The sequence below is a fragment of the Pyxicephalus adspersus genome, chromosome 11, assembly GCF_032062135.1.
Source record: "Pyxicephalus adspersus chromosome 11, UCB_Pads_2.0, whole genome shotgun sequence".
NCBI classification, from domain to species: Eukaryota; Metazoa; Chordata; class Amphibia; order Anura; family Pyxicephalidae; genus Pyxicephalus; species Pyxicephalus adspersus.
Window position 1 is genome coordinate 35,039,765 of NC_092868.1, and position 15,739 is coordinate 35,055,503.

The following is a 15,739-nucleotide window of genomic DNA, read 5'->3' on the forward strand; positions in this document are numbered from 1 at the left end:
TTACTAATTAGCAGACCCTAAACATGACCCTGCCTAGCACCTTCTCACTTAAAAAAAATGTGCCGGGAATTGATAAAAACTAATGACACGTTGCATTGTCTTTTAAATAGTAAATGACTGTCATTCATCGTTTTACAAACAAGGGTTAAATAGGTTTCAAAAATAACAACTACTCCTGGAAATAAAACACTGCATTATTTTGCTGATATATTGAGGATGATAATGTGTAATGGGGAAAGTAAGCACTGTCTGTGATTGGTACTGGTTAAGGCGCTCTGAGAAGCTCTGCTATATTACACTGAATATATATATAAAAAAACCTTAAATATCTTTTTGATGAAGAGAGGAATTATGCAAAGTCCATATCTTCCAGTGCTAAAAGCTCTGAGCAGTCCTGCTGATGTTAGCACATTGCAGGTCCTCAGGGACCAATTTACAATTTCTCTAAAGAAAATATAGAATTGAATATATGTTGGGGATAATTTATGAAAGCATGCTAACAAGAACATCTCTTGTTGGCCATAGGAACTATTTGGAATTCTTCTTTCAGTGTCAAACACTGGGCTGTTGGCAGATAATTGGTTGGGTAAAAAAAAACCTATATCCATATCCCAAAATATTAAAGAATACCTGTAAAAAATGTAATTTGTTTCCTGAGGTCTTGCGGTAAAAACAAGCGTTCCAGCTCGACTCCTGTTGCCAGTAAGCCAGCACTGGCCACATGCACTGCAGCACTGGTTCTTAAAAAAACAGTTCTTGCCTATTTAACAGTGGGAGGCGGGGGGCTTTTCAGTACTGCTTACTATCTCCCCAGTCATTCTCTTTTTGGTGCCACGAGTGGGATGCTACATTTAGTGTCTCACTCGTGGCTGCCCAGTAAAGTAGCGATTCAGTGATGCAAGGAAGTGGTAACCGCATTGTAACCTCACCACCAGTCTGAGCATAGCCTTATAGTGTTATCTGCTTACTTAAGGGTAAACCTTTTGCTTAAAAGTGAGTCCATAGCCAAAATTGTTTCTGATTGTTTTATAAACTATTATGGGGAAAAATGGGTGATCCAGTGGGATGGTTCTGATCCAGGATTGAAAAAATTTACTAAGTAATAGAAAATGATTGTAAGAAATCAATTCCAGGTTTCCCAGATTACCCATTTTCACAAATGATAGTCTATTTTCTCCAGTCTTGGAGAGCTTTACCAAATCAGGCCCATGTGTGAACGCATGTGGTTTGTGAAAGTTACACCGTGCTTCTGTCATAAAAGTTGTTCCAAGGACTACATTACCATATACTTCTACAAGCATAATTGAAGGTACCATTTCAAACCTGATGAATTTATTTGATGATCTCTATTTAAACCCAACTAAACACTGAAATATCAGTCAGACATACTGGTAAATGTCATCTGACTTGTCTTGTTACTTGCTGATTAATCTGAGATAACCTGCGCTGCACAAGATAAACTTTTAGAAGCATGTTCTAAAACACTTCTTAGTGGTGCCCTGGGTCTGATCCTTCTTGATAGAATATGTCATTGCTTATGTATGCAAGATTACAAAAAAACAGGATATGGATTTTTCATACATGTCTGCAAAACCTAGTAATGGCTTTTATATTGTCATTTTCTCAGTTTACCTAATAGCAAACAGTTATTTTCAGAGTAAAATTACTCCCATTGTTTTGTAGTCTTCAGGCAATTTGATATTTTGTCTTAAGCTCCATGAGTCCAGCAGAGTGATGAAGAACCTGTCCCAGGATTAATCAGCAATGCGAAAAAGTTCCTGGAAAATTCAATAACTGTAGACAATGTACATCCTTTCCTGGTAGAGGAAATGGAGAGATACACATCCGTATCATGCTCCGCAGAGAGACAACCCTATCTGTACTAGTGGAAAAAGAAAGAGAAACACATCTGTCAACTTAAAAATATCCATACCTTGACAAAGTAGAAAACAGCTGCTTGTCTATATTTTTGATTCCACGTATCACAACTGATAACCTTTATGTGCAAATTAGTTCTAAGTATTTCTACTTTTTTTTCCTAGTGAATAAATAGGATGATTCTAAAATGAATAATTTGTGTAAAAATAACAGCTGGCTTATGAGTATGGTTGGCAAGTTCGGGAGTTTCTGTTTTTTCCTCAAAGTTCAGAACATTTTGGTGAAATTTCACAATTTGTCAAAATGGTTTGGAGTTTAAGATGTTTTTAGTGTTTTTGGAGGTGTAATTAGCTTTAAATGACTCCTGAAGGTTAAAGACTCTTATTATGACTTTGTGAATTGAGTCCTTTATGTAAATCAGTTCTAAAAATATTTTTTGTGGTTTACATCAAAACATTTTTCTCTTTTCGGTTTTAAAGTAGGGAAGAGGTAAAATCTGTTGCCATCAAAAAGGGAGGTAGGGGAAATCTGCCATGGCAACAGCCTAACTCATTTTTTTTTTGTTTTTTTTTTACTTTGTTTGAAATGAAATGAGAGTTTATTTATTCCCTACCTTGTCCAAAACTACATCAAAGCTTATATACACTTTAACCAATATTTTACCCATCTTATAAAAAATAGATTTTGGTTGACATTTTGGATTACATTTTGTTTTAAAGTATTACCATGAAAATGAACAAAGTGCTCTCACATCTTATTCAAGATGAATAAGAATAAAAGTAAACACAAAATGGACAAGTAGACTTTAAAAGCATTGAAAAAAAGGTCTACAATGCCTTGAATAAAAGGGACTGCCATTTACTCATAACCAACCCTACATGCAAATATAGAAAACAATCTATACCACCTCTAAATAATTACATATTTGGTATTACAGTGAATATCTTCTCTATCAATAGATCATTACAGAGCACTATATTTGATCTACATTTATAATAATGATGGCAGTATTCCCAAAATACAGTATGTGGACAGACCCTATCCTCATCATCAAAGACAACTGTTAAACCTCAATGGGTAAATTAATTTATTAAATAGAACTTTTATACTATTACCAAACGGCTACCTATATCAATATTTGTCATAATGTAAATTTATTCAATATATGTTGAATTATTTCAGTCCAAATATAAGAGAAGTTTGCACATATAGCATTTTTAAGAATGCCATATCCCTGAGGAAGCCCAATATAGGGGGCGAAACGTGTCGGGAAGGGAGACACATGAATATATTATCCAAACACTATTCAGAATCAAATGTGCATTCTGCTGTATGTGCAACTATATATTCTTTTCACCTTTTGTACACGATTTGAATCAAATAATTTTTGAAATTAAATAAAGTTTAATCAAAAATGTATACACTTTGAAAGTATACTTTAAGTGCCACTGAAAAGCCTTCTGTCTTGTTCCTATCCCCTATCTAAGAGGTTTATATATTTAGGCTGGGCACGAAACAGGTCTATCCGTCTTTTTTTCACCATTAGATTGTCCCTTATGATTACCCCCCTTTTTTATCAGTCTTATTAACATGCCATTTATTTTTTACCTGGGGTAAACTGATGCATATAGTCCAACTTAGCCTCATTACATCCTCGTATGACACACTGGAAGAGTTTACCATAGCAGAAGGCTTAGTGTTTAATACAATACAAGTGCTCATTGCACAAAGTTCAAACATCAGGTTGTAATAATCTATTGGATAAAAGTGAGAGCATTTACCGGCAACTGGTAACTTTCAGAGCATTACAATCTCCAAAAATGCCTACTTATACACCACATCCATTGTAACTATGTCTACAGAGTTTTTATCTGAGATTTGTTATTTCCCTAGTGGTTTGAACCTTTTTTTAACCTAGCTATGTAAATTGCATACTCATGATTTTTCCTGGTCAAGTATTATACTACATTAGCTCAATTTCCTGTATGAAACAATTTGTTTTCATGCTGAGGAAAGGAATGCATTTTTGTGGTACAATACACCATTGTGAAATCAATTCATGACCAGGGCGAGTTTTTTTATGTATATAATTCTTACCAATCAACTCAGATCTGCTGTTTTTATTGAAGGTCACCTCTGATGATTATTCTTTTCACCATAAGCTCATTTCGAATTGCCCTTGTGACATGTGTGCATTAGGTAAATAGATTTTATGTATTTTTCGTCTTAGCTTAAAGTAATCAATATTAGCGTTTGAATATCTGTAGTAAATATTATTTGTGCTTGAAAAACCTTTCTATAAAAAACACTTTTTTGATTTCATGGGAGTGAAATCAAGGCACGGCTAAATGAATGTGTTTCAAACCAACAGCACTTAAATATGAAGTGGAATAGGGCATGTTTTTGTAACAGCAGAATAAACCCAATTTTTCACATTTTGACCTGATGCATCATATTATACCAACAAAGTTTGAACAGTTTTGGCTAATCATGTGTCAAACACAGTATTTGGAGATAAGTGATGTTACTCCTAAAAATGATTTATTTGTAAATAATTGATGTAATTGTAGCTTATTCGAGTACAAAATATTCTAATGATAGTAGAATCACTTGCAATTAACAATAACTTCCAATCAGAAACAGATTGAACAAAATTATTCCCTATTGTGTAAAACAAAATCAGCTTGCAGTAGTAATTATTCTTGGACAGTGCATCAGTTGTGTGCAATTGATCACTACTACATGTTATTTGTGTAGCTTACACAAATAGGGGCAAACTTGTGCCAACTGTTTAGTTTTTAATCACTAATATATAGTATAATATCCCATGCTACTAAAAATCACCCCATAGTTGTAGCCTTAGGGATATCCAATAGGTTTCATAATTAGGTTAAAACAATTGGCCTACAGATTGTTGCTTTTGTGTTGTTTTTGTATTGTCTTGATTCCCTCAGGTGACCTTAATTACATTTATGGTTTATTCACTATCTTTTTATTACAATGCTATTATTTTCCTAAAAATTCCTGTATATTATCTTTAAGTATTTTAAAAAGCCTGGGTGAGTGTGGGTGAGTTGTGTTCTGCTCTGGTGTTTGGTGTTTTATGCTGACACGATCTGATTACAAGTTCACCCCTCTGAAAAAGTATCAATTCATTGATCTCGTTTGCAGCCGAATATGAGGAATCTTCATCAGCGGCATTCCTGTTGGATTGTTAGAAGAAGAACCAAAGTAGTAGCATCTTCTGGCAACCATCAAACCATGGGAACACTGGTCACTGTGTAAACTAATAAACTTCTTTAGCATTCCCATTTAAATAGTTAAAAAAAAAACAGGAAATGTGTAAACTTCCCCTTGAATTAGAAACCCCTTTATTCAGAAACATGGCAATTCAACAGAAGAGTTTATAGGGATGGAGCACAATTCATATAGAAGGAACAATGTTGTGTATAAATAATGTTGTTTTGTGAAACTACAAGGGATCTTCCCATTATTGCCACAGTGCATTATCTCATTTTTTCTCATGCAGCAAATGCAACATGACTGTATCATGAAAAAAGTATATTCCTATTACTCTCCTGTTTATGTAAAAAGTAGATTTACTTCACAGAGGGGAGAACTATTGTAAGCAACAGAAAACAGGAATGAAATGGTGCTGATAAATTGCGCTCCAGTTTTCAACTGTTTTGCTTTGCCAGCAAGGTCTCTGTTATGTTAACCTTCCTGCAAATGTAGATATTTTGGAAGAAACTGTTATCTATTGATGGCTTTAAGAACTTTTTACAAAGATGGTCTATCTTTTATAAGTTATTCATTTCCCCACAAACTTTACTAGTTAGCATACATATATTTCCTGGTGCTGAAAAAAATGTTTCTTAGTGAAAAAAAAAGAATAAGACTTGAACCAATTACAACTCGGAAAATTTGACTTCTTGTGTGGTCTAAGGTGATGACCTTTTGCAAGAAGTGAAGTAATTAGGAGGTGGATCAGTTGGGTATCCATCCCCCTCACTCCATTGTGTACAAACAAATCATAAGCTACCTTATAGGGTTGGAAATTATGTCACTTCCTCCGCTTCCAAAAAACTCAGAAATGTTGTAGGAATTGACTTTCTCTGTCTTTATATAAATAGCTGCTGTATGGATCCTCAAGAAAATCAGGAGACAACCATGCTTGCATGTGTCCAAAAAATGGGCACACATTTCATCTGCAAAAAAATTACATCCTCAAAGATACCATCAGGTTTTCCTCAGGGAGGTAGCATTGGAACACCGAAGGCATGTAAAGTTCACCAGGGCACCCCACAAAGGGGTGTTGTGCCAGGCACTTTGGAGATCACTGGGCTCTTTGCTGCAAGGTATCACCAAGTTGTGGCCCTCAGATTCACCCTACCAGAGAAGGAAGGGCGGAGAGGCTTTGGTGTGGAGACAGGCAGTGTCCTGCAGGTGAGAGAGGAAAACAGAGGTGAGAAAGGGTTAGAGCTGGCAAAAGGCAGGCATGGTAACAAGTCCAGGGATTGGTAGGCAATGCATAATCCAGGTCCAGAAAAAAGTCAGGGCACACAACAGGGAAGCATAATCCAGGTCCAGGCAATGGTCAGGGCAAGGTGGCAGGCAGGTGTTTTGTCCTTAAGTCAATTTAGGCCCCTTAATTTCTAAGCCTTCCCTACATGTACTGTAGATTTCTCAGAGGTGACAAGTCAGCCATCAGCCAGCTCCTGTCTCCCTACACCCTCAAGCGCAATGTTCACTAAAAGCAAGGGCAGATTATGTGTGCCAGCGTCAAAGAGCTTTTAATGTGCCATTAACAAAACTTTCACACATTTGTTTCATTTTTTTTGCCATATTAATTCCTTATTTAACTTGAGGCCACACAATTTGTTGAGATACCCCTGTATGTACAGAACATAGTATATAACAATTAATTGTTTTTTTTTCTCTCTCTCCATTGGTCACTGAAGATGCAGTGACCTATCTGTGGCATTTAAACAATGAGGTTTAATTGTAACATATTTGTGTTTGAGGTAGACACCATGTACGATGACCACTTACTATACAAAATTCACATGAGCTATAATATTAGGTTAGACGTAGCAGGTCAAATTAGGAAAATATAATAATGATAATTTTAAACATAGTAAAATTAGGTATAGAACAACACAATCATCTCCGTTCTGACACGTTTCGCCAAAAAGGCTTCCTCAGGGGAAGGTACAGATTTGTACTGATATATGCAAAACAAATCAAAAACAAAAATGAAAAAAACATTTTTACAAGGCATTGGTAATGCACACATGTGTGATCTGCAGGGTTATGCATACTGCAATCCATTTCTTACAGCCCATTAATAAAAATGTAGGTAGCAGTGTAGAGACTTTGGTATCTCACAAAGTTCTTTTTGCTTAATGTAGCAGAAAGAGCTCCATGGTTGGGGTGAGATATTGAAGAGTGGTGAAGTGGTGAAGTGTTTGTATTGTTTTGTCCCAGTGACAACTGCCCATTGAATTACCTTACATGGCCACCACGGTAGGGTCAGACAAAAAATAAACTTTTAAATAAACTTTTAAATAAATATTGAACAAATACTTTTTCTTGTGTTAGGCTTTAAAATGTATCAAAACCATGAAAAAAAAACTTTTCTTTTGTTAAACAATCAATTCAAAGCAGTTTGTTTGAAAATTGCAAAAAATACCTGGTGCCACACATGCCACACATGCAATGTTGTCGTATGCATTCTACAGTCGTTTTGCAAGCAGTGTTCTCTTTGTGCTCAAATCTCTTGGTTATCTACAGAATATTTCTCCAATGTTATGGGGATAAATAAAAGGGAGGTATTCTTTAGTCCTAACACACTTTCTGTTCTAGGGTTCAGGTCACTAGTTGCAGTAGGGGCAGGCGATGTACCTTTTGCAATAAAATAACCTTACCTGCTTGATTTCAATTTTTAAAATACATTCTCCTGCCCCTGTTCCATTGCGGCACCATCATCTTGCTTTCTCTCCTTCCAGGTTCTCAATCTTCGACCACTTGATTGGCCAGGCTAGGATTATGTAACTCCTGTGGATGTGTGCTGGAGGTCATTTCAGCTCTGAAGGGGCAAGAAAGTAAGTTTTATACTGCAGAAGGGAAGGGTGATTCTCTTTAAGGGAACTGTTTTAAAGCCTGGTGGAGAATTTATTCCAGCCATTGATACATATAGACCTGAAAGAATTTCCACCAGAGAATGTTTCAGTGAATGCCAGATTTACTGCTTTATAAAATTACTGGTAAATCCAATAGGTGTGCCAACCTTGTTATAAATGAAGACTGAACAAAATCGAGCTTCAGATTTCAAAAGTGTCTTTATAAAAAAAAAATGTTTCTATAACCTCATAGTCACTAACTTGATTCTATCTTGCCCTTGATGAAAATGATGAATGAAATTGGAAAATGTAAATCTAATTGATACCTGTGAGGAAATAACAAGATTTCTTTGTACTGACACTTTCATACTTGGCAAAGGAAAGAAGAAGATAGAAAGAGACAGTGAATTTGCTTGCGTAGTATAATCTATCATTTTTGCAAACCAGATGTGGATTCTCATTGAAGAAAACAAATGACATCAAGGACCTTCTTTGCATTTTGTACAAAATAAAAAAATGGGAGCTGTCTCAGTTCACTAACCTCCATTGACTGTTGTATTTAACACTATTGACAGACTGAAAACAAGAGAGAATACCTGACCGAATACGATGACACATGTTTGATTGTAAGTAGAAAAACGTGTCACATGATTTGCTGACATCCAATCACATGCTGCCCTCTACTGACAGAAAATTTCGTTATAGCGACCTTTTGCTTTAAACATTCTTTGAATGCAGATAAGGGAAGCTGACTTAGTATTGAGTTAAGTATTGAAATATAAAGCAATATATGTAACATGATGAGTGGTTTGCATAGTTACAAAAGAAGATGAGAAAACATCTTAAACTTGATTTGTCTTACAGTTCCCCTTATTCATATCTGTGGTGTGTTTTATAAGTGTGTGAATGTGCTGCGTTACAGAATAGTCCTAATATGAATTTGGGGTATTTTTTTTCTGTTGGAAAGAAATGAAAAATTTTTTAAGTTAGACCTTTCATTTTCCTAAAATTTTGGCACACGTTTGGAAATTTTGGTAAAATTTTGTTCTTTTGGCAAATGCACTGGTGTAAATGGCAAATTCAAGGCACTTTTAGGGGTGACATGGGTAATACACAGCCATGGTGCTTCCAAATAATCAGGTGTTGGTGCTTCATTCAGAAACTAAGTCTCCAGGAGATAGTAAGTGTGTATAAATTTGGTAAGGCTCTCCAACTGATATGGGGAACTTCTAATTGGAGTATTGACAAGTTGTGTGTAGCAGGGACTTAAGAGATGCAAGCTGAAGACCCATACTTACTGTGAGATCATTGGCAATAATGGCAGGCCCCATTTCCTATTACAAATAGGGTTTAGCAGGTTATGTGTATCTGTCAGCGAAGGGTAGACACTTGTTGGTCTGCACAGTGAAACGCATGTGCAGACCCGAAATCTAAGGGCATTACAGACCTGGTGTTGCTCAGTCTTATATCGCTACACACCTTTAAGAAGTTGGATGTGGACTGGTAGGGACAGTGTCACTAGTTGGTATGGAGGAGTCTTATTCCTTTTCGGATTACCTAGACAACTGTCATTATCAACTGAGAATTGTATGCACCAGCAACCTCAGATTTAAGAAGGACCTATCAGTCTATCAATCCTTTCCATTTCTGGCCCCAGTAAGGTTTCCTATGTCGAGTCAAATTAAATTGCAGGCTCCACTGTTGGTGATTCCCTCCTGTCAATGGGCCTGATTTATTAAAGCTCTCCAAGGCTGGAGAAGACACACTTTCAGCAGATCCAGCAAATCAGGCCCAATGCCTTTAGGTTTCAGCTTTGCAAGCATTCTTCCAACAGAATTCAAAGACTTTCATTACCATGAAATTCACCCAGATTTTAGGTCCAGGGCCTGGCCAGCTAGCCCCAAACAGGCCAGACAGTTCAAAACAAGAGTAAATTTATCAGGTTCCTCCTTCATATATAGAAGCGTTCTTTGGCCTTTTATAAACCCACAATCCCCATCATCATCAAGGGGGAACAAATACAATAATAATCAAGTACTTTAGTCAAACAATTATCCCCAAAATTACAGTACTGCAACATTACCTGAGACACTCAAGAACAACTACCACCAACCTAAACCATTACAAATATTATAAAGGTGTGACATTTTAAATTACATACAGTAGGCATCCTATAATGTATCTTATATTCTTATAATATGTACATAGGATAATGACATTGTAGCTCTGTGACTAGGACAATGACTTTGACTTGTGGTGACACTGACCAGTATGGTGAGAAAGTATCTGGAACACCCAGAAAATGTTATCCACAATTCTTCTGCAATGCTTTTATCTATTGATTGGGCTAATGTACATCTTCAACTAATAGGAAATAGTAGATAGGCAAACCAGCATAAAGAAGCATATGCAATGCAATAAAAAAAAGCCTGTCAAAGATCACCCAAAATTGAACCAATCTTCTAGAAAACTAGTAAAGTTTACAATCAGTGCTTTCAAATCTTAACCTGTTTTTGCAATTCAGTCTGCCAACTCTTCTAGGATATGTTGTCTATATCTTGACCCTGGCCATGTTTCTGTTTCCTAATCTTTACCAGCAGCATCATCTTTTCACCTTCATATTTTTATGTACCGTACATAAGATTTATGGATAATCTATTAATGCAAAACCAATATAAACCACCTAATATAATAAAAAAGTAGTCTGGGGTCTATGAATCATGTGTGACTGGCTCCAAAGTGGCCATGGAAATTTGTTTGACAATTAATGTAATCAGAATGTGGGAAGAGGTAGGGAGTGGTTTTCCATAATAAAAGCAAAACAAAATTTGTGTTAAGAGACATTTGAAGTATGCAGAGGGAGATGGGAAGTATTTTCGATCACCTGGCACAGAGTGTGAATGTGAGGAGATAAGCACGAGCACAGAACCTTGGAAGAAAAGGGGAATGTGAATTATCTGCAGCAGAATAACTGAAAAGGACAGAGCCTCTCAAGTTCCTCTCTTTTGTGCTCAGAAATCAATTATAAGAGAAGGGCTGTTGAGAACCAGGAATTCATCAGGATTTCTAAATGAGGGGAGAGTCATCAGCCTGCCTAACGAGGACTGCCTGCTATTTACATATCGTTAAATGACAGTCCATTTAATTAGCTAAATTACCGTTGCCTGATGATTGCCAGATGCCAATAACCCGAAAAGTGGCTGGAAATGGGATTTTTTTAATTGTACAAATAATTTCTTGTTAACAGTTTATCTGACTAAGAAATAGGGGAGGGAGTGAAGCTTTGGCGCAGAGTGTGTTGAGATTTTTTTTTGCTTGCAGAAATATCTGTAATGAAGTGCACTTTTCACTGCAGAACACTAAATAAAGACTTCTTTACTGCTGTGTTCTATCACCATTCAGACTCATGTATGATTATATTCTGCTCGATGTTGGCACCCCCGTGTGGTGGACTAGGCAACCCAATGTATTTAAAGTCTACTGCAAACTGGTAAATTTGGGGTGAGGTTTTTCCGGTGTGTGCTCCCAGGGACACCAAACATGCAAATGTTGTTCCCCTTATGGCATTGTGTAATTATCTGAAGCTTCCACAGCCTCATACATTGCCCTGCTTGTTGTTGCAATATTTATCCCTCAAGTATTATGGATGCCAATTCATAAAAATTTCCAAACCTTTTCATGACCAGTGGTCGTTTATATGTGGATGTTCATAACAAATCAATGTGCATTCTACAACTTCAATTTTTATTGTAGTTGTTTTGTATTAGGAAGGTATAAGGCTTGTATTTAATTTTAATAACCCCCCCCCCCCCCCACCCCAAAGCTTTATTATTAATAATAAATAATATTTTTAATAATAATAATATATTGCAAAATATTCAGCCATTAGTTTTAAACACTGCAACTTTTCTCACTCAAAACTATATATTGCTATCCCCTGGCATGATTCTGAGTAAAGATGAGAAACCTTCTTGGGTTCAGTATATAGAGGTGGGTACTCATATTCTGTTTGAAATCCCCCAAACCCAAACTTAGCTACAAACTCATTGAAGCCTATGGAGCAAATCCTAATACTAAATTCTGACAATTTTCAAGGATAATAGGTAAACTATTGTAAACAAAAGCATTATTAATATTGTACAGCAGGAAACTGAACAATGAGCGGGAGAAAAGGTTGCCATCAGTTCATGTAGGAAATTTCCTTTTTGCAAATAAAATAATCTTACCTGCCTGCAATTTTTTAAAAAAAACACCATTGTCCCCCATCTTGTTGCAGGTGCCACCATCTTCTGTCCTATTCTCTTCTTGCTTTCAATCTTCGGTCTTCTTGATTAACCAGGCTGGGATGACCTCATTCCCATTCCATACAGCTGCCGGGGAAGCCAGGATATACCGGGTATCTTGGCTTCCTACACTGAACTGCTTATGGAGTTTCATTTGAGGTAAGCCGCACATGCAGCAAGTTACTTCAACATTCCCCATGTTAAAAGGGTCAAGAAAAGCTACACTAGAGCCTGATCTTTAAAGAATGTTTTTTATTAAATGGATTTTAGATCACAAAGTTGTGGGGGTTTAATATCACATATGGGTGTTAGCATAGCTATGTTTTTTCAGAAATCTGTGTACAGTACCCTGCTGCTTCCCTGTCTATAGCCATGATCTGCCCGCACAAAAACCTAATGATAATGATTAGTGATGATTAAATGGTTTTTGTGTAGATGATCCTGTGAAATTTTTAATGTTTTTAATTTTTTTCAGTTTTTTGTGAAACGTAAGTCATTTATATATATATATATATATATATATATATATATTATATATGCAAGTTAATTGCAAAACCTCTAAACACAGTTTTAACATGTTTGAATTGCATCATTATTAAAAAAAAAGAAACTATATGAAATCCCCTTTTTTAATAAACATTGTGTACAGCTTTAGGACCAGCTTTTTTGTGTTACACATTTAAAGGAATAGTACCAATTGACTGGGAAAAAAACTGTTTTAGATTGATGAATGGGAAGCATTGTAATTAGTCCCCCGGCTAGGTTTCTACATGCATTTTTCATATATTTTTAATTAAATTGATATTAACATTTTTTTTTACTTGGGATATCTCCTAACATTTAACCATGACCCATCTCTGCAATTTCTGTGAAAATATTATGTTCAGGGGCTTTGAAATTACTTTGATGGATGATCAGTTGATGGTCAGCCTAAAAATCATTCACCAACTAGAATAAAAAATATGCATATACCATGTGAAAATACTATGTTCAAGGGCTATGCAAACAGCTCAAAACGTGTGCAGGGGCTTTCAACTTTCAAATTATTTATATATGTTTTTCCAACTATATTTTAACTTTTATTTACAGAAAAGCATGTACTGGCAGCACGGTTGGCTCAGTGATTAGCAGTCTTGCCTTTGAAATGCTAGGTACCAGGATCAAATCTAAGGCAGAGAGTTTGTATGTCCTTGTATGTCCTCCCTGTGTTTGCAAGGATTTGCTCTTGGCACTCTCCACATTTCCTTCCACATCCAAAAAACATGCAGATAGGTAATTGGTCAAATTGGGCTTAGTGACGTATGACTATAATAGGGACATTAGATTGTGAACCCCTCTGAAGAGTAGTTAGTGACAAGACTATGGACTTGGAAAGTGCTGCATAATATGTGGGTGCTTTATAAATACAAGTTAATATTAATAAATATGAAGGCTGTTGTTGATGATCTCCACTTTTGAAAGTACTAGTCACTTGGCTGTTATAATTATTTTGTTGGATTCATTATAATATGTGCCACTGACCCAAAACAAGTATGTAGATTAAAGTATTAAAGGCAGAAGCACAGAAGCAACCAAAACTGGGATCTTTGAAAGCTAATCAGTAATGGAGCATATTACTGCCAGTGCATTTTTCCTTTAAAGCTGAACTACAGCCAAACAGCTAAATGCATACTTCAATCAGACAAGTAATTTTATCCTGCTTGTGCTGAGATTCACACAGCAGTACCAGGCTGCCACACAGCACAGCCTGGTGACCTGACTTTACTCTACCACAATTAAGCAACATGGCCTGGTCACCTCCCTCGACCCAGCCTGTAAATGGAAATTGAAGGATCAGCAGAATACTGACGGGAATGCTGTCAGCTTTTGTTTATACACATTACAATAAAGAATGGTAGGTGGGACTTTTAAGACATCAGTATTAATAAAAATCTAAAAACCTTATTTGTACATGTTAAACCTCATGAATATAAAAAAATATTGTTATAATGTTGATTGTGAGTGCCATATTTTGTAATACTTGATGAGTTTCACAGACACTTTATTGAGATGTATATACAAATATAAATATATACATATTATATATTTATTTATTATTATTATAATTACACAGTATTTTTAAGGCCCTGAAGGCCCCAAATGGACACAATCTAATGTCCCTACCATAGTATTTTCTTCTTTGTTGGTGTAAAGGGTTTTTTTTTATTTACATCAGATACCTACTATACTAAAGTCACCAGAAGACATGCATGGGCTATGCACAGTAATGGTTTGTTTTCAGTCATTTTTATTAAATTTCCAATTTTCAATTCCTCGCTTCGGCAGGACATATACTAAAATTGGAACGATACAGAGAAGATTAGCATGGCCCCTGCACAGAAATGGTTTGACACCTGAGAAGGACCAAGGCACAGAGTCCATGCAGTAACCAGGTCTTCTCCAGGGCCTCTAGTGGTGAGGATGTTGCACTGCTGGTTACTCCCAGGTTGCAGTTCTTGAGCACACAAGGGTGGGCAGGAAGATACACACCAAATCCCTAAGCAGTGGAATTGTCAAGGAAGGCCAGGGTCAAGGCAGGCAGCAATCAAGAGAGCTCAGGTCACAAGCCAGGGGTCAAATACCAGGGATCATGGAAATAGACACCAGTGACACAGGGGCCACTGCAGAAACAGGTAACACAGGAGACACTGGAAGCACTGGAGGAACACTGGAACAGCACAAGGGAATTGGCTGGGAAACAACAAACTGGATAACAAGGGGTTAACACAGGAGCTGGACAGGAGAAACACTGAATTAACAGGTGTACAGGAACTGTTCAGCAGAGCTATGGGGCTCGTCACTAGTGGAGACACGTTGCATGAATGCTGAGTGCTGTGTCTAAGCTAGCTAAATATCAAGGGATGATTTCCTGATTTGCCGGTGGGATGGGCAAAACTGATAAAGCTTGTAAGCGCAAGTATGCCCATAGTCAGAACTGCCCGCATAAGCAGGAGAGAGTCACCTGCGCTCTAGTGAGGAAGTAAGTGTGGCAATAGATTGGCCTTTAAAACCCTAATGCAGTATCTTTCTTTGTGGAATTCCAAAGTAATATAACCAATTGAATAGCAGAGAGGTTGCTCAGATGTGTGGTCCCTCTGTACTCATGATGAAACGGACTAAAATTTCTGTGAAAGGTGTAAGGTTTTAGTTTTGAGACAAAATATAGTATTCACAAGCAAGCTTTTATCATGTTTTTGATTTTTGTATAATAATATGTTTTAACGTGTGTAATAAAGTTATTGCATTTTTAAAGATACTGATTCCTTAAAAGTCATAAAAGTCTCATCTTATCAGCATTCTTTGTTCTAATTTGTGTTTATTTAGTGATGTGACATCCTTCTTCTAATGTGGATGGAATGCATGGATTTACTAAAATCTTCAAGCTTTTTGCTTGTAAACACATGTGCAATCCACACA

General features: G+C 36.5%; 1 non-coding gene across 1 annotated transcript; it reads left to right on the top strand.

Annotated features, from left to right (window-relative positions):
• Nucleotides 1-14,592: 14,592 nt before the first annotated feature.
• LOC140341545 (U6 spliceosomal RNA) lies at nt 14,593-14,696 on the top strand. The gene has a single exon (XR_011922904.1). It is a non-coding gene; the product is annotated as a U6 spliceosomal RNA (small nuclear RNA).
• The last annotated feature ends 1,043 nt before the right edge of the window (nt 14,697-15,739 follow it).